General features: G+C 38.1%; 1 protein-coding gene and 1 pseudogene across 1 annotated transcript in view; one reads left to right on the top strand and one right to left on the bottom strand.

Annotated features, from left to right (window-relative positions):
* The window catches only part of SLC44A5 (solute carrier family 44 member 5), a 415,088-nt gene that overhangs the window by 241,740 nt on the left and 148,686 nt on the right, over positions 1-24,662 (bottom strand). The window lies entirely within an intron of this gene.
* LOC130031736 (ADP/ATP translocase 2-like) lies at positions 13,176-14,136 on the top strand (annotated as a pseudogene).

Here is a 24,662-nt window from a genome sequence, read left to right as displayed (position 1 = left end):
GGTTGAACTATCTGACACTCTCAACATCAATGAATTTCTTTCTCACTACATCCCTGCCCAAAACTCAGATGAGCTCTACCTTCCAAATAATCTTTCTCATCATCTTTACTAACTCATCATCATCTCTGTTCAAACTCATCACAATAGTTCCCAATCTCCATAATAGTTCCATTCCCATCCCACCCATGTCTATTTTCCAAATGTATACATAGTGAAATTTTTAGAACACAAATTAGAATACCTTCATGTACTCAAACCTTTCCATGACTTCAGTTGCAAATACAAACTCCACAGTCCTCACTCTCCTCTCTCTACCCTACATAATCTTCCTTGGTTATCTCTTTAACCATATCCCTCCATCACTCTCCACTCTATTACTCTGCTTCAGCAACATCAGCATTCTTGTTTCTTACAGTTGTCTAGTTAAACTCTACCTCAGAAACTTTACATCAGTAGTCAATGTTGCAACTGGATGTTTTAGGTTATCACTGTCACTCTTACTGTTCTCCTGTTGTTCATAGATTTGCTCGAGCTGGCCCAATAATGTCTTCATTGTGACACTTATTACTATGTTTGGTATATTGAATACACCACAGGTAGCTTGCCAGACTTTGCCATGCAGGTGAGATACTCTCAGTAGCTTGCCACATGCTCCTAGAGGGGCGGAGGAATCGAACCTGAGTTGGCTGGGTCGGCCATGTGCAAGGAAAATACCCTACCTGCCCCAATTTCTTCTCAAATATCACCTCTTGAAGCTATTATTTTAATGCAAAAGTACATTTCCTCATTTATCTCTTTATTCTACTTTATTTTTTTTCTTTATTGTGTTCTATCTTGGGATGGAGTGATAGCACAGCAGGTAGGGCATTTGCCTTGCATGCAGTCGACCCAGGTTTGATTCCTCCACCCCTCTTGGAGAGCCCAACAAGCTACTGAGAGTATCTTGCCCTCACAGCAAAGCCTGGCAAGCTCCCTGTGACGTATTCAATATGCCAAAAACAGTAACAAAAAGTCTCACAGTTTGTTGTGAGACATTACTGGTGCCTGCTCGAGCAAATCAATGAACAACGGGAGAACAGTGCTACAGACAGTACATTCTGTCTTAATTGCATGGATTAATTGAATTTTTTCTTTTAATTTTTCCCCTAGGTAAATTTATTTATTTTTTAATGATTTTTATAAATTTTATTTTCATATATTACACAATAGTTCATTACAAATAATATTCAAACACCCACCCAACCAGCAAGCATCTTCCAACCACAATAAGAGGGAAGTGTGTAAAGGTTGTTGATTTCATTCTGGGACCCTTTAAGCCCATATATTAGAGAATATAAGCAAGTATGTTAAAACCAAACACATGAGTGTTGCTTTTGTACATCAGTGGGCTAGAGTATAAGAGGTTGTGTGGCTGTATTTGCGTTGCTCTCTTCCGGGAGCTTTGTTTTATAGTCTCTGGATCTTGGCCGTTGATGAGATTACATGGCACTGGGGGAAATTTGTGGGTGTGACTGACAAACTACTGGAAAACTGAGGATCTGGGTGGCAGAGGCCCAGTCCCGATCCAAGCAGGCTTGGTGATTTCAGCCAAGGGTCCCACATACCTGGATTCCTCTGCCAGTTATTCACGCGTGAAGCTCATCTGAGCGTGTGGAAAGTGGCTTTGAGCATGGCTGTGGCTGGATTCTGGAGGTTTATGGCTACCGTGGTTCTGCTTGGGACAGGGAGAGAAACTCAACCCACTCCCCTCCGAAGTGCCCTGGTGAATATATAGCCTGGTGCAGGGGCAAATGATTCTGCCAGGATTAATTGATTTTTTTTCTTAATTATATTCTGTTCTTATATTATTTGAGAATCGCTCAGACCCAAAGGAAAGTTCTTTAAAGGTAGAGACAGTCTTGTTGATCACTGTGAACTGTGAACAGTGGATGACAAAACATATTTGTTGGTTGAATGAGCTCAAGTCTATTTCAAATAGTTTTGAAAATCATAACTAAATTCACTCTAATTGGAAAATCTATCTTCTAACTCATTTTATTTGCATCAAACATATGGATTTATAAATCACAGTACATCCTAAAGTCAGTTTTGTTCCTAGAAGAATAATAGTCATTTTATAAATTGACTTTATAATGTTTAAAATAACACTGAAAGATTTGGAAGTAAAGTTTAGGTGCAATTAGCTTATTTATTGACATAATTTCAAATATATTACAGTATCCCCTAATTAGATAATGAAATTTCATTTAACATAAGCATAGTTTTGTGGAAGTTACTTTGAAGTAAACTTAAAAACATTCAGAATAGAATCTCTATTTTCTGAAGAGCACATGAAACTACCAAAGTTCCTGTTATTTAATAATTGTACTAGCTCATTGCTTAATTTTGTATAGGAACATCTTCCCTAATAATCTCTCAATAAATTCACATAGATACATATAAATGAGTAGAGGTGCACATAAGTGATAAAACAGGTTTATAATTTTTCTTTTTAATTAATATTACTTAAGATAGATAAAGGCCCTCCCGTTGATCGTCGATTTGCTCGAGCAGGCCCAGTAACGTCTCCATTGGAGACTTTGTTGTTACTGTGTCTGGCATATCGAATACTCTCGTTAGCTTGCCGGGCTCTCCGAGAGGGGCGGAGGAATCGAACTCGGTTCGGCCATGTTGGCCGCTTGTAAGGCGAACGCCCTACCCGCTGTGCTATCGCTCCAGCCAGCGGGTAGGGCGTTCGCCTTACAAGCGGCCAACATGGCCGACCCGAGTTCGATTCCTCTGCCCCTCTCGGAGAGCCCGGCAAGCTACCGAGAGTATTCGATATGCCAGACACAGTAACAACAAAGTCTCCAATGGAGACGTTACTGGGCCCGCTCGAGCAAATCGATGATCAACGGGAGGGCCTTTACCTTTACCTTTTTACCTATTAATATTACTGGATAAATTGAAACACTTTATTGATTTTTATCTATTTGAACTAAAGGGAAAAGTTAACAAAAGCTAAGAAGTGAGCTTAGCAAATATTTTGTAAAACAGGGACAATCTTTTGTTTGCTTGCTTGTTTTTGGACCAAATCTGGTGGTGTTTTGTGCATAGGAGGGTGCCTTGGTGGTGCTTTGAGAACCACATATGTCACTGGAGATTCAAACTGCCCAGTGAAACAATACACACTGTATTCAGTAGAATATAAGACTAGCAACTCTGTACTATCTGGACCAACACAGGGGTAATTAAGAAACATAAATTTCATTTCATTTTCTTCTAAATACTAGTGTGATATCTGTGTCTAATACTGCAATAAATTTCCCTGAATAAATAATGAGAAATTGTTTTGAATAGAAATATTTTAAATTATTATAAAAACAAGAAATTATTTTTAAAATAGTTTTATGTGTGTGATTCTATTGGTTCTTAAATGAACAATAGATAAATTCTGAATTTGTGTGTGACTCATATCCAAAAAAATTATTAAGTGGATTACTAAGTGTAGAGTATGCAAATCTTCCTTTAAAGTTAGTGACTCTTTCCAGAGGCCCTCAAGGATGAACTAACAAACTCAAACTAAGTTAACCTCATTTTCTCTTTTCTTCCTTCTCTTTGTTGATATGTCTTCTTTTGTTCTTTGTTGTTTAATTATACGGAAAATTCAGTTCAAGGATTAGAAATAAATCTAGACTTCAGAAACTCAGTTTGCTTTTCATTGTGCCATAATTACTTGGAAAACATGAATTGGGGGACAGCATAATTAGATAAAATTGGCAAAGCTTATTCTAACAAAAAGAGTGAATCTGTGACAATTCAAGGAGTGGTATCTAGTTTTTTTTAATTTTTTTATCAATTGCACAAATTAATATAGAAATATTTAATCAAATATGTGAAAGACCCAAATCTTAAAAATAATAAATGCTCCTTACATCAGTAATGAAATCGCCACTCATCCATTTCAGTCCCCTCCCACCACCTGGAATAATTAGGATGTTGCCAAAACAAAAATAGTTAAAAGTAAGGTGGCTGAACTAAGATCAAAAAAGATCTGTCATGCACAAAATTCAGAAATAAGTAGAACTGACCCAGCTTCAGGGCTAAGTTTCACAAGATCATCCCAGAACCTGGGTTTCTTCTATTCAGATCTTTAATGGAGGGACTGGAGAGATAGCACAGCGGGTAGGGCATTTGCCTTGCACGAGGTCGATTCCCAGCATCACACATGGTCCCATGAGCATCACCAGGAGTAACTCCTGAGTGCGGAGCCAGGAGTAACCCCTGTGCATTGCTGGGTGTGACCCAAAAAGCAAAAAAAAAATCTTGAATGGATGGAAATTGGATCATCAGCACTATGTCCATGTGCTGGAAACAATTAATGGTTTTCATCATACAAAATCAAATCTATCTTTATCACCACTATATTTAGCTCTATTTGCTTCCTATATATTTCATCAAGCTGTCAGTTTGCCAATTTATTCCTTTATTGTCATCGCCTTTGTCTAATGCATCTTCACTTCTCACCTGTTTTCTCTAGTGGTTCATAACTGATCTTCCCACATGTGCATTATCCTTTGGTCCCAGATCAATTGTCTTCATTACTGCCAAAGGGACCATTTCAACATGCAAATCTAATCATGTAATAACTCTGATTAAAGTCTCTCAGTTGCTTCCCAGTGCCCTTTGGAGTCACTTACAAGTATACTACGGTCTTTCACATTTGACCTTCTTTCCTCTAGTCTCTATTCAGAATTTCCCTCCATCCAACATCTATGCTCTGTATGTCTCACACCTGCCTTCTGTGTTTCTCACCCTTAGAATGTTCTCACCTGCCACAGAGATTTGGAACTTGCTTATCTTTCTAATAGGATGCTCACTTCAGCTATCTCACGGACTCATAAATCAATTCTGAACACAAACTGCTTTCTGAGGGAAAGGTTCCAGGATCCACAGAAAACATTACATCCCTATTATATACAGACAGCATTCTGCAATCCTGTCACTGTCTTTAATTAGTGTGTGTGTATAAGTGTGTGTGTGTGTGTGTGTGTGTGTGTGTGTGTGTGCATGTTTTAGCTGAGGCTTTTATAGCTTCAGTTCTAACTTGTTCCTTCCAATGATGTCTTTCTTTCTTTATCTGTAGTTTTTGATTCTGGACACATGATTTATCACAACCTTAAACATTCACAAAGCTAGTCTTGCTTACAGCAAAGAACAAAAACAAAAACATATGTATGGTTGTATAAATATATATTCCAATTATATTATCCTCCCTTTTGCTCCTTTAACCAACCTTACCTATAGCAATTGTCCTCAGCTAAGAAGCACACCTACAATCAATGTCAGATCATCACCATTCATTATTAGAAGCTGTGATGCATGATATAAGAGCAACAGTCATTGTCCGTAATGTACCTAAACCTTTCAAGTGTCCATTCACTAAAACAGCCACAAAATTAAAACATACGTACACACAAGCAGTGCTCACACATTGCCCTTAAAATCAAGAAGTCTAAGTAGGAAACAACTCTTAGGAGAGTTGATTTATAACTAAATTGTCTGGGTAGCAGGTGTTCTTGAGAGTAAGTGTAACTATATTAAAATTAACAGCTCCATATGCACAGAACATAAACCACACAAATAGACCTCCTTGAATATACTTTCTCCAGTGCTGCTCTCTCTATGTGAATGAGCACGACTGCAGGAACTTTGAACATTTGCTTTTGAACTCTGGAACCCTGGCTACAAACAAGGCTCGTAAGATTATTAGACACTACTTTAAGTGGGTTTATTATTAAAGTTATCTCTCTTACTTTTGGGTTAGTTTTCTATTGCTGCTCAATTTTTTGAGCTGGGTAGGTATGCTCTCTTCCAACATGCCCCCCAACCAAATTTCAAGTTAGCCACGTACTCCCACCCCAATGCCTGTGGACCAAAGAGGTAAACACTGTGGAAGAACTTGATATGTTGAATGAAGATGAGAACATAGAAAATGACAAAAGATGGACACATTATTAACAGTAAATTTATGAAGAAATTGCAGATTATGGGGGACCAACCAACAACTACTGCTGATTTACAGAAGAAAGAAGTTAACCAGAGGCAATACTCTGACCAAAACTAGTCACCAGAATGCTCACATCAGTTCATGACTACCCAAATAATAGCTTCAAGTGGGGACAAAGAAGACCCACAGTCACAAGTACAAGACATTCGCAACGTCATGCAGAAATGGGTCATTGCAGAAAAAGAACAAGGAAGAGAGAGTGCTCACAAGAAAAGAGATACTTACAGTGACTTGTCACATACAAGGGGGGTGGGGATATTCAAAACAAGATGGATTTCAGAAGATCTACATTCCCACATCTACATGCAAGTCATGGGAAAAGATCCCCCCAATGTAGTAGAAAAGCAAATGTTACACATACTGAGTTCAAATTAGCACAACTTTAAGAAATCAAGAAAATATTGAAACCATGGAGAATTTAGGGAGATCTTAAGATAGAAGGGAGAGGATACTTGGAATATTCTCAAGAATCTTCAGAAAAATCTCTATATAAGGTGATCAATGTCCGATGCAAAAACATCATCAGCATTGACAAGAATATTGCATTAAGTAAGCAAAGAGAATATGGAGAAGATTGGTGGGAGACAGTGTGGGAGTAGGGATAGTAGTCTACCCACACCAGGCTCATTCTACACATCCTAAGTCAGGTAGGATTGATATTGTTCTTTCTACCAGTATTCAGGATACTTCCGCATATAAATCTATAAACACAACGATGGTCACAACCAAGATCTTCTATGACCTACAAACTCGGCACAAGAACTCATTCTCAATTAGAAAATTATCAAGAGTTTTAAAATTAATGCCTTAAAAATGTACAAACATGAATGATCTGAAATTTCTGTTGTCTTTATATTTATTTTTGTCACTATTTCACAATAGAAATAGCATCATGTCAACATTTAAGATACCTCTGTCAATTTATATTTCCTACTTTAAAACTACAAGACTAAAGAACTGTTCATATACAACTCCTTCCTATTTGTTCAGCTTCAGCAAGAAACCAGAATGATTTTTCTACTACTATAAAAATCCATGTTCTCTTTCAAAATCATCTAACATCCTTGGAAAATTATCAAAAATAAGAGAAGAGTTTTATAGATATTTATTACCATGATATCAATTATAGATAGGAAGAAAAATAGGAGCTGTGCAATTCCCAAGAATAAAGTTACTAGGTAAAAACTAATATGCACTGTAGCACTGTCCTCCCATTGTTCATTGATTTGCTCGAGTGGGCACCAGTAACCAGTAACGTCTCCATTGTGAGACTTTGTTAAGTTACTGTTTTTGGCATATGGAATACACCAAGGGGAGCTTGCCAGGCTCTGCCATGCAGGCAGGATACTCTCAATAGCTTGCTGGGCTCTCTGAGAGGGACAGAGGAATCAAACCCGGGTCGGCCACAGTGCAAGACAAATGCCCTACCCACTGTGCTATTGCTCCAGCCCTAAAATATATTGATTTAAATACTATGAGTCATTTAGAAGCACAGTTACACAAATGTATGACAAACACTTCTAATATAGCAAGATTTCCCATAAACTGAAAGAAGTCCAATCTCTGATGCTTTAATTGAATTCACAGATAATGTAATTCCTTACTTATTATGCATCATATTTGAAAACAGTTTTAACATTTTTCTGATCTTTCCCTCCCTAACATTGGGGGTGGGGGGTTCGGACCACACCCAGAAGTGTTCAACAGCTCCTCCTGGTTGTGATAAAGGAAACAAAAAGCACCACAGATCAAATCCATGATTCTTACATGCAAAACATGAATTCTGCCTGCTCAACTATTTAACTGACTGCAAAAATTGTTCCTTATAGCTTTCACATCAGAGTTTTCACTTGCACTCTGCTCTCACTAAGACAGCAGTATTTAGATCAATAGTTTTCAACAGCCAGTTCATGAACTAATGCTGGTCTGCGAAAATTTACTGCTGGTCCACACACAAAAAGAGTATTGCTCTTTATCGCAGGTTATGTCTAGAGCATGCAGGAGTACTATAATTATAAATGCTGATATAAAAATATCATTATTTTAATAATTACAGTTATTTCTGCCCGTGAAGCCAACAAAGTATCTCTCTGATTTTCATGTCTACAAGCATAAAAAGGTGAAAATCACTGATTTAGATGATCTCCTTTGCACATATGATTTAATCTCTTAAAATGTGAAGTGGTAAATCATATTAGTTGACTAAATAGTTATTAATAGTTCATCATATTCTGAGAGGTTAATCTCAAGATATTAAGCATATTTAGTTGCTAGGGATCCCATTGGTACAAATCAACCAGGAACCAAGTTTTACTTGCTACAATGACTAAATAGCTCTTTTAGGAGTAGAAGAAAAGTCCTTATTATTTAGATACTACCTAGACCAGCACTGTTACCACATATACCCAATGTTGCACCTGTGCAAGCCATGTATGTAATATTTAGTTTTCTAGAATCCACACTGTAGCACTGCAGCACTGTTGTCCCGTTGTTCATTGTTTGCTCAAGCGGACACCAGTAACCATTCATCCCTGTCATGTACTAGTGTAGCCCAATGTGCTATTGTAGCCCAATGGCGTCTGCTCGCTCCAGGAACACAGAGTGAGACTTGTTACTGTTTTTGGCATACTGAATACACAACATGTAGCTTTCCAGGCTCTGCTGTGTGGGTGGGATACTCTCAGTAGCTTGCCAGGCTCCCCGAGAGGGACAGAGGAATGGAACTCGAGTCGTCCACATGCAAGGCAAACTCTCTACCTGCTGTGCTATCACTCCAGCCCAGTATCCACACTAAAAACACATAAAGATGAAGGGCTGGAGTGATAGCACAGCAGGTAGGGCGTCTGCCTTGCACACAGCCAACATGGCCGACCCGAGTTCGATTCCTCCGCCCCTCTCGGAGAGCCCAGCAAGCTACCGAGAGTATTCGATATGCCAGACACAGTAACAACAAAGTCTCCAATAGAGATGTTACTGGGCCCGCTCGAGCAAATCGATGATCAACAGGAGGGCCTTTTACTTTACTTTTATATTTTGTAGGGAGAGAGGATCACAAGCAGTGCACAAGAGGGCCCTGGAGGTCCCAAGAGAAATTCTCAGGCAGCCAGGCCAGTGGCTTAGTGCTCAGGGCTCAGTACCCAAGGATTTGATATTTCTCAGACTTTATGGTTCTGAGGATACCTGAGTCACCCAGTAGTGCTGGAGTTTTCTAGGGCTACACCCAGTATGCTTAGGAGACCAATTAATACTGGGAAATGAGCCCTAATCACTATACATCTTCTGGACCAACATTACCTTTAATGTAAGCTGGTAGATTCCAAATAATCAGTTCAACTTGTAATTAAGTACAAAAATAATTAATGAGGTATTTTTTAAGTTCTTTATTTTTATTAGTCACCATAAAGTCACCAAGTTTTTCAGGACTGGGTTTTAGGCATACATTGTTTCAACACCAATCCCTTCACTAGTGCCCACTTCCCTCCACCAATTTCCCCCCTCCCTACACTTGTCTCCCACCTTAAGTTTGTTGATGTTAGGCCTGTATTTTGCATTTACAGCTCATTTTTGTTTTTCAGTTTTTTATTTTGTTTTGTTTTGTTTTGCTTTTTGGGTCACACCCAGCGATGCACAGGAGTTACTCCTGGCTCATGCACTCAGGAATTTCTCCTGGCAGTGCTCCGGGGACCATATGGGATGCTGGAAATTGAACCCAGGTCAGCCCAGCCGCGTGCAAGGCAAACACCCTGCCTGCTGTGCTATTGCTCCAACCCCTACAGCTCATTTTAATTCAGATTAGCCACATTTCACGGGTTCAGTTCTTACACATGACTGGAGTCTAACGTCATGGGGCAGGATAGTTGAAGATCAAATGATTCATAAAAATACTTTTATGAGGTAAAGTGCAAAATAAAGATCATTATTCTGTAACAGCATCTGTCATTTAAGACAACAATACCTGGTTGAAGAACCTGACACCACTAAGTGGGTTGGAGCTGGAACACAAAAAGCCTTAGACTCTATTTAAACCAAAACCTTTGTAAATCACCGTGAACAAGTAAACAAAATTTTTAAAAGACAGTAATACCGTTTATATCATTCAAAACTAGATTGTATTAGCATTCTCAATTGAAAACACAATGCATTTTTTCTTTTTGTTGTATCATTCTGAAATCAATGTGCGTGTAACTTAGTGAAAAATATAATCAAAATGTCATGAGATATAATGAAATAAAAATTTGACATTGGGGTAGTGTATTAGTTATGATGAAAATTGAAAAGTAGTCAATGCATCTTGCCTCAAGATGAGAAATTGAAAGCTAACGGAAAAGGCCTTCAAGAATAACTTACGTATTTTCTAGGCTGCAAAACTATGTGGAGGCAAATATTTACAATGACCATTTCGAAACAAATCACATTAAAGATATTTCCACAGAATTTCTGCAAGAAACATTTTGAATCACCTTAGGAAGTAAGATCTTTTCCTAGCAATCAAACTCTTAACTCAATCCTCATTATATGGATGTTTTTAAATGAGTAAAAGAGATAGTATAGTGGTAAGACTCATGCTTTGGATGTCCCCAGCATCATACATGGTCCCTTGAGCACAGCCATGAGTAAGCAGAACCAGGAGTAAACTCTGGTATGCCAAATATGGCGCCCTCCCCCCCAAAAAAAAATTAGATTCATATTTGTGAAACTAATAAATTCATTTTTTAAATTCCAGGGTTAGTTCTATAAAAAGTTTTTAAAAAATAATCCAAAAGAGTACTGACACTTAAGAGGAAAAAATGAATATATAGTTATACCCCTTAAAAATATTTGCCTGCTGCTGGAGCCAAAATTAACCTCCCCCGTTTGAAATAATTCTCCCACAAAAGCTAGCTAGCTTTTAAAATAACTTCTACAAATAATAATAAAAAATAATAATTTCTATGATCTAGGAAATAGGGACCGTGTAATTCCATCAACGGCCAAGACCCAGAGACTATAAAGCCCAGCTCCCGGAAGAGAACAGCGCAGAGTCTCCTGCCCCCATGCCTGGCTGTCCTCGCCAGGTCCCCTTGGAGGGGAGTGGGTTGAGTTTCCTTCCCCGCCCCAACCAGGGCTCTGGCAGCCGAAGACCTCCAGAACCAGCCACCACCATGCTGAGACCACCCTCCACATGCATGAAGGTACCAGCAGAGGAACAAAGGCATGTGGGTCCCGGGGCTGAGATCTCCAAGCCTACTCAGATCGGGGCTGAGCATCCTTCACCCAGATCCTCCATATTCCAGTAGGCAGGGGTCACACCTACCAACTGGCCCCCTGGCGCCGTGTAATTCCATTAATGGCCAAGACCCAGAGACTATAAAACCCAGCTCCGGGAAGCACACGGTGGCCACATGACATCTTATTATCTCATTCTTACTTTGGACAAACTGGAAGAGACCTGAATATTACCTGCCCACACGGCAGAGTCTGGCAAACTCCCCGTGGCGTACCCAATATGCCAAATACCAGTAACAATGATGGGTCTCGTTCCCCTTACCCTGAAAGAGCCTTGAATATGGCACTTTTTAAAAAAAATCTCAGGGCTAGGAAGAAGGAGATGTTACTGGGGCCTGCTCAAGGCAATCGACGAACAACAGGATGGTCGTGATCGTGATCATGATCTAGGAAATAACTTTTTTGTGTGTGCTTGTGCATTTTGGGTCACACCCAGAAATGCTCAGGGGTTACTCCTGGCTCTGCACTCAGGAATTACTCCTGGCAGTGCCTGGGTACCATATGGGATGCTGGGAATTGAACCTAGGTTGGCTGCATGCAAGGCAAACACCATACCCGCTGTGCTCCAGCCCTCTAGGAAAGAATTTATTAAACTGTTTTTTCCTCAGGAGCCTAATTCACCCAAGGAATTTTTATATGACCCAGGTATATTAAGTAGGCACAAAAACCAAACAGTTAATGAAAATAAATCATAAATTCATTTTTAAATCTTTCATGACCCCACCTTCAATTATATAAGTCCATATGGGATAGTGTTCCATAGTTTAAGAAGCCAAGATCTAGAGAGAACTACTAGAACAAAGTAAATAAGCATCTAAACTATTTTATGAAGTGGAGTAAACATAAAGAATATCTAAATATAGAAGACATGATGGAAGTACATAGGAGCGTCTAGAACCTACATTAGAAGTAAAGTGTGTAATGGGTCCAGTGACTGAAAAAAGTGATTCAACACCAAACCTCTAATGTGGGTAGGCATTAGCTTAATTAAAGCTAAGAAAGCACGATATTCTAAAACCAACATAGGAGAATCAAGGAATGTCAAACACTTGAAATAAAAAAAAAAAAAACTGGACGAGGGACTGGAGCAATATAGAGGAGGTAGGGCATTTGCCTTGCGCGAGGTCAACCGGGGATCGATTCCTAGCATCCCATATGGTCCCCGGAACACTGCCAAGAGTAATTCCTGAGTGCAGAGCCAGGAATGTGACCCAAAAAGCAAAGAAAGAAAGAAAGAAAGAAAGAAAGAAAGAAAGAAAGAAAGAAAGAAAGAAAGAAAAAAAGAAAGAAAGAAAGAAAGAAAGAAAGAAAGAAACCACTGGATGAGGTTAGAGATTTATGGATAGGAACAGGGAAGGACCCTATGATCTCTCATTAGCAAGGGATGTGAACTTGATCTTCAGAGCACTATAGAGATGAGTGACAGTTTTTTACGCTACCTCCTACATCTTTGGGGTTTATAGTTCCCTAATTACTTAAGACCCCTAGAAGTAGTGCATTTATAATGCTTTTAAAAGAAAACGCAAAAACTTATTAAACACAACTGGCTTCAAATAAATAGAAAAAAAAAGAAGGCTCAGTCAAATTCATTCACTAAACCTGGAAAGTTGGTGTTTTCTCAGAAATTCTTAGAAGATCTATTTTCCCCCTTCTTTATGGCTTCACTGTGGTTTCTTAGGACTGTTATAAAATTAATGGTATGTAGCATCTCATTACAGGGCAAGTCTAAGGGCACCTTTCTCATCACTGCTTGAATCTTTGTCTTAAAAGAAATTTCCAGGACAGAAATTTTTCTGAGTTGTGAACTTCTTCCTTCCTTCTTCTTCCTTCTTCCTTCCTTCCAAGGCCCAGAGCTTTGGAATTCTAGCCGGTTCCTACTGTGGTCCCGTAGCCGCCTGTCCTCCTCTTCTCAATTCACCATGACAGACACTGCCGTGTCCTTTGCCAAGGACTTCTTGGCCGGTGGAGTGGCTGCAGCCATCTCGAAGACGGCGGTAGCGCCCATGGAGCGGGTCAAGCTGCGGCTGCAGGTACAGCTTGCCAGTTAGCAAATCACCGCTGATAGGCAATACAAGGGCATTATGGACTGTGTGGTTCGTATCCCGAAGGAGCTGGGAGTCCTGTCCTTCTGGCGTGGCAACCTGGCCAATGTCATCAGATACTTCCCTACGCAGGCTCTCAACTTCGCCTTCAAAGATAAATACAAGCAGATCTTCCTGGGCGGTATAGACAAGAGAACCCAGTTTGGGCGCTTCTTTGCCGGCTATCTGGCATCAGGGGATGCTGCTGGGGCTTCTTCCTTATGCTTTATCTATCCCCTTGATTTTGCCCTTACCCGTTTAGCTGCCGACGTGGGCAAAATCGGAGCCGAGAGAGAATTCCAAGGGCTCGGCAATTGTGTGGTTAAGATTTCTAAATCTGACGGGATTAAGGGCCTGTATCAAGGCTTCAATGTCTCTGTGCAAGGTATTATCATCTATCGAGCTGCCTACTTTGGAATCTATGACACTGCAAAGGGAATGCTTCCAGAACCCAAGAATACTCACATGTTTGTCAGCTGCATGATTGCACACTCTGTCACTGAGGTGGCTGGATTGACTTCCTATTCATTTGACACAGTTTGTCGCTGAATGATGATGCAGTCAAGGCGCAAAGGAACTGATAGCATGTATACTGGCACAACTTACTGCTGGAGGAAGATTGCTCGTGATGAAGGAAGCAAAGTTTTTTTCAAGGGTGCCTGGTCCAATGTACTAAGAGGCATGGGGGGTGCTTTTGTGCTTGATTTTGTATGATGAAATCAAGAACTACAGATAAATTATTTCCTAGGTTTCTTCTCAGAACAGGCATGTTATATTATGTAACATAACTTGAGCATTCTCAACTGCTATCTATTTATCAGTGACAACTTAAGACTGGTTGAAAATGGGAAGCAATAATATTCATCTGACCAAATGTCTCTCATCATTTCCACAACAATGATAGGACTCAATTATATTTTTTATTTCAGTCACTCCTGATAAATAACAAAATTTGAAGAAATAAAAAATAATCTGAGATACAAAAAAAAGGGCAAATTGTTTTTGATTCTTCCTTCCATTCAACACACACACACACACACACACACACACACACACACACACACACACGGAGAGACAGACAGACTGAAAGAGTCAGAGAAAGATAAAGAGACACAGAGAGGCAGAGAGGCTATATCAGTTCAGTGCGAACAGGAAGGGAGGATGGTATCAAAAGCTTTCAGAAACACTGCATTTACATGACCTTTGTCTCCCAATGGTGGTTTGGAGAACACAATTTCTCTATCTAGTCACCATCCTCTTGAGAGAGTGCAGACAGTGCTACTGGTACTTTTTAGAAGCTTGCGCACGCGTGAACATACACACGCACACACACATACACACCAGGGTTTAAACCAAGCACCTCACACAAGCAAGGCAAGTGCTCTACCACTGAATTATATTCCTGGCCCTTCCCTTTTCTAGTTCATTAAAATATTTGCACTGTGTCACTTTCACTACCCTCTATGTCTTATTAATTTTCTTCTGCTGACTGTCTTAGACTGGTAGGGTTTTAATTTTTTTCACACTCTAAAGCCCTTTGTCATTGCTTTAATGCCATTGCTTTTGCATTATCAACAAGGATGATATTTTTTAGAGCACTAGTTAATATCCCAAAGAAGAATAGAAAGAGCTATGCTTGGAATATCACGTTTCACTCAAATGAGAGAACGAATCCGGAGTTCTGACATCCGTCGACAATCAAGGATCAGGGACGCTGTCTCATTTGCCAAGGTGTCGAAAATCAGATGGGCTGGTCAAGTAATGAGATTTAAAGACGACCGTTGGACTAGAGCTGTTACTGATTGGATTCCACGGGATGTCAAGAGACCGCGTGGCCGCCCACCTACCAGATGGTCAGACTTCTTTGTCAAGATCATGAACGATCGGTTTGAGGCCCTCCATGTTCCCGGAGCGAAGAGATGCCATTGGGCTACACTAGCACGCGACAGGGACAAATGGAGACGTTACTGGCGCCCGCTCGAGCAAATCGACGACTAACGGGAAGTTAAGTGATTAAGTGATTAAGTTAATATCCACTAGAATTCTTCACATTTCTAAGAATCAAAACCGGAGAGCCAGTAAACAACTTCTTCTGTGCTCCAATTGGCATATCGAATACTCTCGGTAGCTTGCCGGGCTCTCCGAGAGGGGCGGAGGAATCGAACTCGGGTCGGCCATGTTGGCCGCTTGTAAGGCGAACGCCCTACCCGCTGTGCTATCACTCCAGCCCGTAAATACTCTCTCCGAATACTCTCGGAGAGCCCGGCAAGCTACCGAGAGTATTCGATATGCCAGGCACAGTAACAACAAAGTCTCCAATGGAGACGTTACTGGGTCCACTCGAGCAAATCGACGATCAACGGGAGGGCCTTTACCTTTACCTTTACCTTCTGTGCTCCAAATTTCTATTTCCATTTCCTAAAATTTCTCATTTTTAATCAGTTTGTTTTGTGGCGTGTCTTTGAACATCCTTTGGGGTTCTTCAAGTCCCCACAAAGCAGGTCAGATGACAATAAACACCACATGCTACTCTGGATACTCGGGAAATAAGTGTAAAAACCCTCTTGGTAAGTTTAAAAAGTAGTGATACCCAATATGATACAAAAGGGAACAGAATAGAAACAACGCTTCCTGTGCATTTATTCCTCATACTCTCATGCCACTACAACACCCCCCCAACACACACACACACACACACACATACACAAACACACCCCAAGGAACACAGCTAAAGTACAATGACTTCATGGTAAAACTGAGGAAACTTGATTGTGAGTATGGACTTAAATCATTCTTCTGAAAAGGAAGTCAAGGCATTTTTAAATGCGGAGCTGTTTAGACTTGTTACTCATTCTGCAAATTTAATAACATTTTTTGAGGGTTCATTAATCTCAACCAGCCTTAAAAAATACATTTCCGTGTTCTTGCTCTCCAATAAGCCTTACAGTACATTTTTACATATATAATGGGCTATGGCTCAAATTAAAATAACTTTGACAATTACCAACCAGGCAAGGGGGGTTTTAAACTTATGCTGGGAATTGAGATATCAGCACCCCAGGGTGCCTCAAGACCATGTGTTATCTTATGATAACATTCACTGACTTCTTTCCAGGCTTAGAAAATTTAAGTTTTTCATCTAACAGCTGAAATGACTGTGTTCTATTTAGATAATATTCCCTTGCTGAAAGGTTAGTCTCAATAGAAATTCTCTGATTAAAGTATAAATGTGGCATGTATCAAGAGTGGGATTTGTGTCCCTAGCCACCCGGGTGTCCTCAAGGCACTGCAATACTGTCTATCACAAGTCTTGTAATGCTTCATAGACCACTGTGTCCTCTAGACTCAAATTCTCTCCTCACAGACTAGCAAGTGGCAGGCTTCCATTCCTACACATATAATCTTTCTTTGTGGCATGCACTAAAGACCTCTGGTGTGATGAATTGTCATCTCCCTCAACCTCAAAGGTAACTGGCTATAAAATTGTTTTATGTTCCCCGTATTCCTGGTCCTCAAGTAAAAATACTAGCTGTAATTCAATGTTGGCATTGTGGTATTATTCATAAAGCATTCAAACTGTACTTTCGAGTTTTAGAATACCATCAGAACTTCCTGACTGAATTACAGTCTCGCATCCAGCTGGGTTTCTTTTTTTTTTTTTCTAGGTGAAATTTACCCACAAGCATTTCCTACTATCTCTAAAGTCTACACAGACATTCCAAAGGGAGCTACTCTGCATAATCCTCAAAAAAATTGTCTTTAGGAATACTCAAGAACCAAGAATTAGGTAAAGCTAATAAAACAAGACTGTTAAATTATTTTTTAAACTCACAAATGAAATTGTTCTGTAGTATTCCAATAAGAAGAAAATGGTGCCTTAAAGATATAATTTAATTTCTTTGGCTTGTTTCCAAAGTAAAATCTCTAAATGGATGACATGGATTTAGACTATGTCTGACAGTTCTGAGTGATGTAGAGGCACATGGGGCTTTTCTTGCTTACTGGGGAATACTTGCTTTATGTTGTTCTTTGCTACAAAGCCCTCACCTATATGCGCCAATGAAAATCTATTTACACATAGATATTTCATCTTCTTCTCTTTGTTGATTTGCAAAGATATCCATGTTTACTTTCAAGAGAAAATTTTACAAACGACTTTCTCTACTGTATTCGGTGTCTCTGGTTAAAGCACATATCTTTTTTTTTTTAAGTTTTTCTCTTGGTTCTAGCCTGTTTTTTCTTGTGAACTTACATAATTTTATAAATCATCTTCCTTTGTAATAAGATAAATTTTTCTCTGCAGTGGTTTTTTTTAAACTTTGTCCAATGACAGTATTTCCAGTCAGCTGGGAATGTAATATTTACTTTTGAGTAATTAGTCTTCTAAATACAAGCTCTTATATCACTGCAGTGTGGCTGCTACAGAAAATTAGAGGCCAAATATTTAAGTACTAAGTCAGTATGAACATTACATATAAACATGACCTTGTTTTACACCTGTATCTCAGAATCTCTTTCCCTACACTTTTTTTTATTTCTTCATAACCCCATGCTAATAAAAATATGAGCCAATTTGCTGCCTTGTTGAATATTTAACACTCCTTCATTAAGTCAGTTCACTATCAATAGACAATTTTATTATAGGTTTCAGACAGGAAAAAAAGAACAGTATGATAAACAAAAAAGGCAAAACTTCTACTGATTCATATTTTTATTTCATTAAATTTGTTCTGCACCTCCCACCATTTCCTAAGCACTTCCTGTCTATAGTAAATCTGTCCAATCTAAGCCTACCAGATTCATTTTCAGTTTATTAGTCATTTAACACTGCACAATAAAACTAAATTATGTCCTCACATAATTATCATTATGTACATCTATATTCATATATTATTTTCAATCTTATAATACCAGTCTTTTTAAACAGATACTTAAATGCTAATATTCTTTCTGAATAACCAATAAACTGGATTTACTGTTATATCATAAGATATGGGTCATTGGCTAGTCTTGATAGATAATTATGTATAACTTTTCACAGATTGTTTTGTTACTGCCAAATGGTATGCCAAGTTAATTGTAAGTTTACTTTCTGGGGTTTATGATCACATGGATCAAGCACATTTTTCAAGATGACAATACACAAAAGGACATAATCAGTGTAATTTTATAGTTATAATTTTCTTATTTAAATATACATTTATAATCCATGAGTTTTGTAAATTTCCTCTTAAAAATACAAAATTTTGTGCTTTTCTTTTTAATCTCATGATAAACAATACAAATAATGTTTTTATTTTAATGATTCATAAGGTAGTTCTTCATAATATTTTCACATAGCTCTGAAATCTTTCAAAGATTTCTAAAACCCTACAGAGCTGTTCTGGAAAGGTAGTCCTACTAAGACCTCTGCTAAGAGATTTTTTAGCTACCCAATTGCATGTATAAGATGTCAAATGGCACAAAAAGAAATGCTGTTCACTAGTCCTGAATTATTCACACATCAGCAGGAAGCTAAATGAGGAGACAGGAGATGGAGTTCTGTGTCCTTTTCCACTTGACCTCTGTAGCACTTATGAAAGAATCCCTTATATGGCAAAATAACATCAATAATGATGATTTTACGCCTCATCTCTTAAATATTCACACCTCAGCAAGAAGCCAAATGAAGAAAGTGGCCTTTATGTCCTTTGCCTAGGTGCCCTTCAGAGTCATTTGAGGAAAACTTTCAAAAGATAAATAATAATCATAATAGCAAATTTACTACAAAGAAGGTAAAGACTCAATGAGTAAGGTATGTAATAGAGATATCAGTAAATAAAATTCAGAATGGTCTTTCTAATGCACTTTCTCTCTGGGAAACATTCACCCACATCAATACTAAGGTGATTAAATTCATCTAAAAATCAAATGTATTTATTTTTTCAATAAAATTTTATGATTGTCTTTCTAGAATTCTATATCACTATTCCCACCCCTTCACCTAAGTTATCTGATATACAGTTCTCATTTCACTGGTTTTAGCTTCCTTTTATTGTTACCATTTTTTCACTACCACACTAACAAGCTATTTCTCACTTATAACACTCAGCCATCTCTAAACTTTTAAGTATAGAAGAATACCCATAATGAAAACATTAGAAAGCTAGAAATAAGGGCTCAGAAGATCTTGAATCTAATCAGACACAATACAGCATTTAAATTGAGTGAGGGTATATAGAGGTACAGTAAATTAACCCAACTTCACCCCTTACTATCTGTGTGAAACTAGGGAATTTATTTTATCTTTCTGAGTTTCTTTATGCTTTAATAGATTAATATTTTAATAGTATCACAACTATTAAATAGGAATAAATAAACACATTACAGGGGGGTTAAGGACATTTCTGTGCTATTCACAATAGCCAAAATCTCAAACAACCCAAGTGCCCTAGAACTTATGACTGGATAAAGAAACTATGGTACATATACAAAACAGACTACTACTTGGCTACAAGAAAAGATGAAAGTAGACAACTGTCTATTACATGGATGAATCTAGAGATGCTGAGTGAAGTAAGTCAGGATGAGAGGGGTATAAACAGAATGACCTCTTGCATATGTGTATAAAAAACATAGTAAAAAAAGTATAAAGAAACATAGTAAGGAAAAAGCAAATAACCAAACGCAACAGAATATGAGAACTAGTCTACAAAACTAAATTTACCGTAGGTAAGTGAAAGGGAAGAGGGTAGGATTGAGGGGAACATTCTCATGAAGGGTGCTTGTTGGAATACTATATAAATAAAACCCTAACATTAAAAGTATTATAAATCCTGGTGCCTAAAATCAAAAATAAAAATAAGTAATGATGGAATTAAACTAGATTATCTCCAAAGAACCTTCCAATTCTAACATTATATAAATTACTTTAGTAATAAAGTTATAATATAAAAATGCTTTTACATTTTCAAATATGATATCTTATCCACAAAGGACATTTTAAAAGGTTTTATTCAAGAAAAAAAATCTAATGCCTGCTGCTAAGAGAATCTGAAATTTGACATATATGTCCCTAATGTAGACAAGAAAATTATTTCTCACCTAAATCAATCAAGTAGGTGTCCAAGATAATTTATTTTTGAAAAAAATGCAGAAAGGGGGCTGTGTATATATGTGCACATGACTAGGAGATGTTATATTATACAATAAGATATGGATTTTATGAAAATAAATCTAATAAAAGCTGAATTTTACAGAAATAGAACTAATTTTTATACTTTTCCTATTTTGACAAGATGCGGGGGGGAGAAAATTATTTATCTTTGAAGACAGTCGTTTTTTACTTGAGTCAATCATACATTTGAAAGACGCTTTTGCTATCAAAAGAAAATAACCATATCTGCTCATAATTGTACATCTTAATGTTATATTACACTTCAATAAAATACCTACAAAATCCTTATTTATTTCTTTTATGTTATTTAAATATAACATTGGTTGGATCTGGGTCATTTGGTGCCTTATTTCCTATGTGAATAGAAAGCAGAAAGCAATTCAAGATATTTTGTGATAAAGGTGTGTCTGACTAAAGTACAATAGTAGGATTATGAAGATCTAAAGTCCAATTCCAGTACTAAAATAGGATCATTCATTGATTCATCAAATATTTATTAAATTCCTACTATGTGCCTCTATCCCACTAGCACTGTGAAAACCTAGATAGGAACAAAAAAAGATAGTTTAAATAAATGGACAAATATAAATTATGACAAAATGAAGGAAGAGATGAGGTGTGTGTGTGTGAGGTGTGTGTGTGTGTGTGTGAGAGAGAGAGAGAGAGAGAGAGAGATGATATTAAATAATAGAAAAATCTCTGATGGGATAGCAAAAGGGGAAAAAAAGGCTTTTCATGAGCACAAACATAGTTCAGGGATTAAGGCACTAGCCTTGCACATGGAACTCTTGTTCAGTCCCCATCTTCATATGGTCCCTGAGTACCACAGGAGTAAGCTTAGAGCATTGCTGGTGCCCCCCCCCCAAAAAAAACAGGCTTTTCAAAAGTGATGATACTTGGAAAAGGAAGTGATGAAAGTAGAAGTGTGAGAAGAGAACTAGTCAGGCAAACAGGGCAAGAAAAATAGTTCCCAACACACAATGGAAAAATGCACACGTATTAGCTCTGAGGCAAAATGGACTGTGACACTTTTCTATAGAAGTATATTCTGAAGAAGTGAAGTGTGAATCACACATACTGCATAATAAGGGATGTCTTGTCTAAAACTAATAAATTTCCCATGACCTCAAGAAATAATCTTGATGTTATAATAATCTATGGTGTTGGATTCAGATCTCACTGGAACATGATTGTGTCTATGAATTATTTGGGCCAAGTCTAAAGAACTAAGAATTTTCTATCTGAATTTGCAAAGGATTGTTTAAGTAATCTGGATTTTTGGTGGTGGTGTTTGTTTGGGGAAGGGGGGTGACCATAACCAGCAAAGGGCTTGCACCTGACTCCATAATCAGGCATCATCCCACTGGTGCTTGGAGGACCATATGTAGTGCTAAAGATTAAATCTGAGTTGGCTCAGTACAAGTCAAGAATATTAACCCCTCTACTCTCACTCATTCTCTCTCTCCCTCCCTCTCTCTCTCTGTCTCTCTCTCTCTCTGACTTAAGAATCTGGATTTTTTTTAAAAAGTCACTCTTATTCCCTATATTTAATCCTACAGGTTCATTCTTATTCAATTATGCATTAAGGCATAGGCAATACCCCAAAATACTTGAACTTTCATCCTTTCTTTAGAATGAAATTATGTATTTCTCTAAGACAAACTTTGTCATGTGATAATGAGATGCAAGTGACATTTCCCTGCAATTACAGCACTATTTTTATGTTCTGTGGTGAAATGATCTAATGACACATATAAAAACTTACTAAAAATGTATATAATTAGATCAAATGTCTATGAGAGCTGACTGAAAATAATCTAAAACTATGTTAGCTGTTTCTACAATCCAAAATGAAAGTAATCTTTATTCCTCAAAATAAGACCAGAATATATTCTGTGAATTCAGAAAGTAGAGATAACAAACTATAAAAATGTATGTATGTGAAAAGGAGAGTAATCAGCAAGCTTTAGTGACCTGAAAATAAAGATTCTTAAATATTCTGTTCCTTAAGTCTTGCCTTATTGATTACTATGAATTTACAACCAAAGTAAAGGGATGGAAAAGACAAACATCTAGCCGGCTCCCAGGTGCTCTGGCATCATTTGTGCCTGCTCTGATCATGGAGAACTAGGTTGTTGTGTCAGAAGCAGTACCAGAGCAGGACAAGTGTATTGTGTCAGACAGAAGTTTCCAACTGAGTGACTGGTCCATATCAAGAGTCAATCTGTCCTCCTTTGTGACAGTTTGAATGACTGAATGAATGCTTTGTCAAAAAGGCAAAAATAACAAGTATTGATAACCCCAAAAATGTCATAAAATGAGAATATTTTAGTCAGGAAGGATACTATAATCCCAATAACCTAATTCTCCCACTGTAACAGTAGATTTACTTTTCATATGAAAAATACTTGTAACTACACAAGGAAAGATTACTAATTCTTTTTTTTTTCTTTTTGGGTCACACCTGGCAATGCTCAGGGGTTACTCCTGGCTCTGCATTCATAAATCACTCCTGGTGGTGTTCAGGGACCATATGGGATGCTGGGAATCAAATCCAGGTCGGCCACGTGCAAGGCAACTGCCCTACCCACTGTGCTATCACTCCAGCCCCAAGATTACTAATTCTTTACTCAGTTTCAACATCCATTAACCTAACTGAAAGTCAAAAGAAAAAAAATAAAAGGTCACATAAATTGTATGCTATGAATTCCCCTATGAATTCCCTTTGGGAATTCAACTTTCATAAGGACACTAAAATTAGCATTTATTAAAACCTCAACTTCATCTAACAGCATTAAGTTAAATTTTTTAAAACGTCCTTCAAAAACTAGAAATTGAGCTTCCATATGACCCAGCAATACCATTCCTGGGAATATATCCTGGAGATTCAAAACAGAAACGATGAAATGACATCTGCACTTGTATGTTTATTGTGGCACTGTTCACAATAGCCAGAATTTGGAAAAAACCTGAGTGCCCGAGAACAGATGACTGGTTAAAGAAACTCTGGTACATCTACACAACGGAATACTATGCAGCTGTTAGAAGAGATGAAATCATGAAATTTGCATATAATTGGACAGACATGGAGAGTATCATGCTAAGTGAAATCAGTCAGAAAGAGAGGTTTCAGACATAGAATGACTGCACTCATTTCTGGAATATAAAGTAGCATAATATGAGACTAACACCTAAGGATCTTGCCATGGTTTGGAAGCCAGCCCCACATGCTGGGGGAAAAGGCAGTTGGGATAGAGAAGGAACCACTAAGTAAATGATGATTGGAGGGATCACCCGGTATGGGAGATATGTACTGAAAGTAGACCAAGGACCAAACATGATGGCCTCTTAGTATCTGTATTGAAAATCATAATGTAACAAATTAGAGAGACAGTAAGAAGGCAGAGGCAGGGAGTGGAGTGGGGTGGGGTGGGGGTGGCAGGAGGGACACTGGGAACAATGGTGGTGGAAAATGTGCACTGGTGGAGGGATGGGTACTCGAGTATTGTATGACTGAAATGTAATCATGCAAGTCTGTAACTGTATCTCACCATGATCCAATAAATTTATTTAAAAAAAAAGAAATTTGGGACCAGAGCAATAAATAAGGGTAGAATATATGCCTCACATGAAGCCAGCCCAGGTTCAATCCCAGGCACTCCATGTGGTCCCCTGAGTACCACCAGGAGTGATCTCTGATACAGTGCAAGAAGTACGCCCTGAGCAACACTGGGTGTGGGTCAAAAGCAATTTTTAAAAAAGAACAAGAAAAAAAATAATAAAGGCAATGATGACATTATTTAATATTCATTTCTTTCTTAATGATTATTCTATCTGCAAATCACTAAATAAAACTTATAATAGGCTTTCTCAGTCATAGGAATAACAAATTATATATTGGACATCAAAGAAAGTAAAGAAGCATTATCAGGGGTTGGAGAGAGATATTCAGTGGGAATGGAAAAGGCACTTGCCTTGCATGTGGCCAACCCAAGTTCAATCCTCAGCAACCCATATGGTCCTCTAAGCCCTGTCAGGAGTGTTTCCTAAGTGCAGAGCCAGGAATAACCCCTAAAATAACTGGGTGTGGCCCACAAAACAAAAATAAATA

The sequence above is a fragment of the Sorex fumeus genome, unplaced genomic scaffold, assembly GCF_029834395.1.
Source record: "Sorex fumeus unplaced genomic scaffold, SorFum_2.1 ptg000047l, whole genome shotgun sequence".
Classification (NCBI taxonomy): Eukaryota; Metazoa; Chordata; class Mammalia; order Eulipotyphla; family Soricidae; genus Sorex; species Sorex fumeus.
This window is presented reverse-complemented; position numbering and strand designations above follow the sequence as displayed.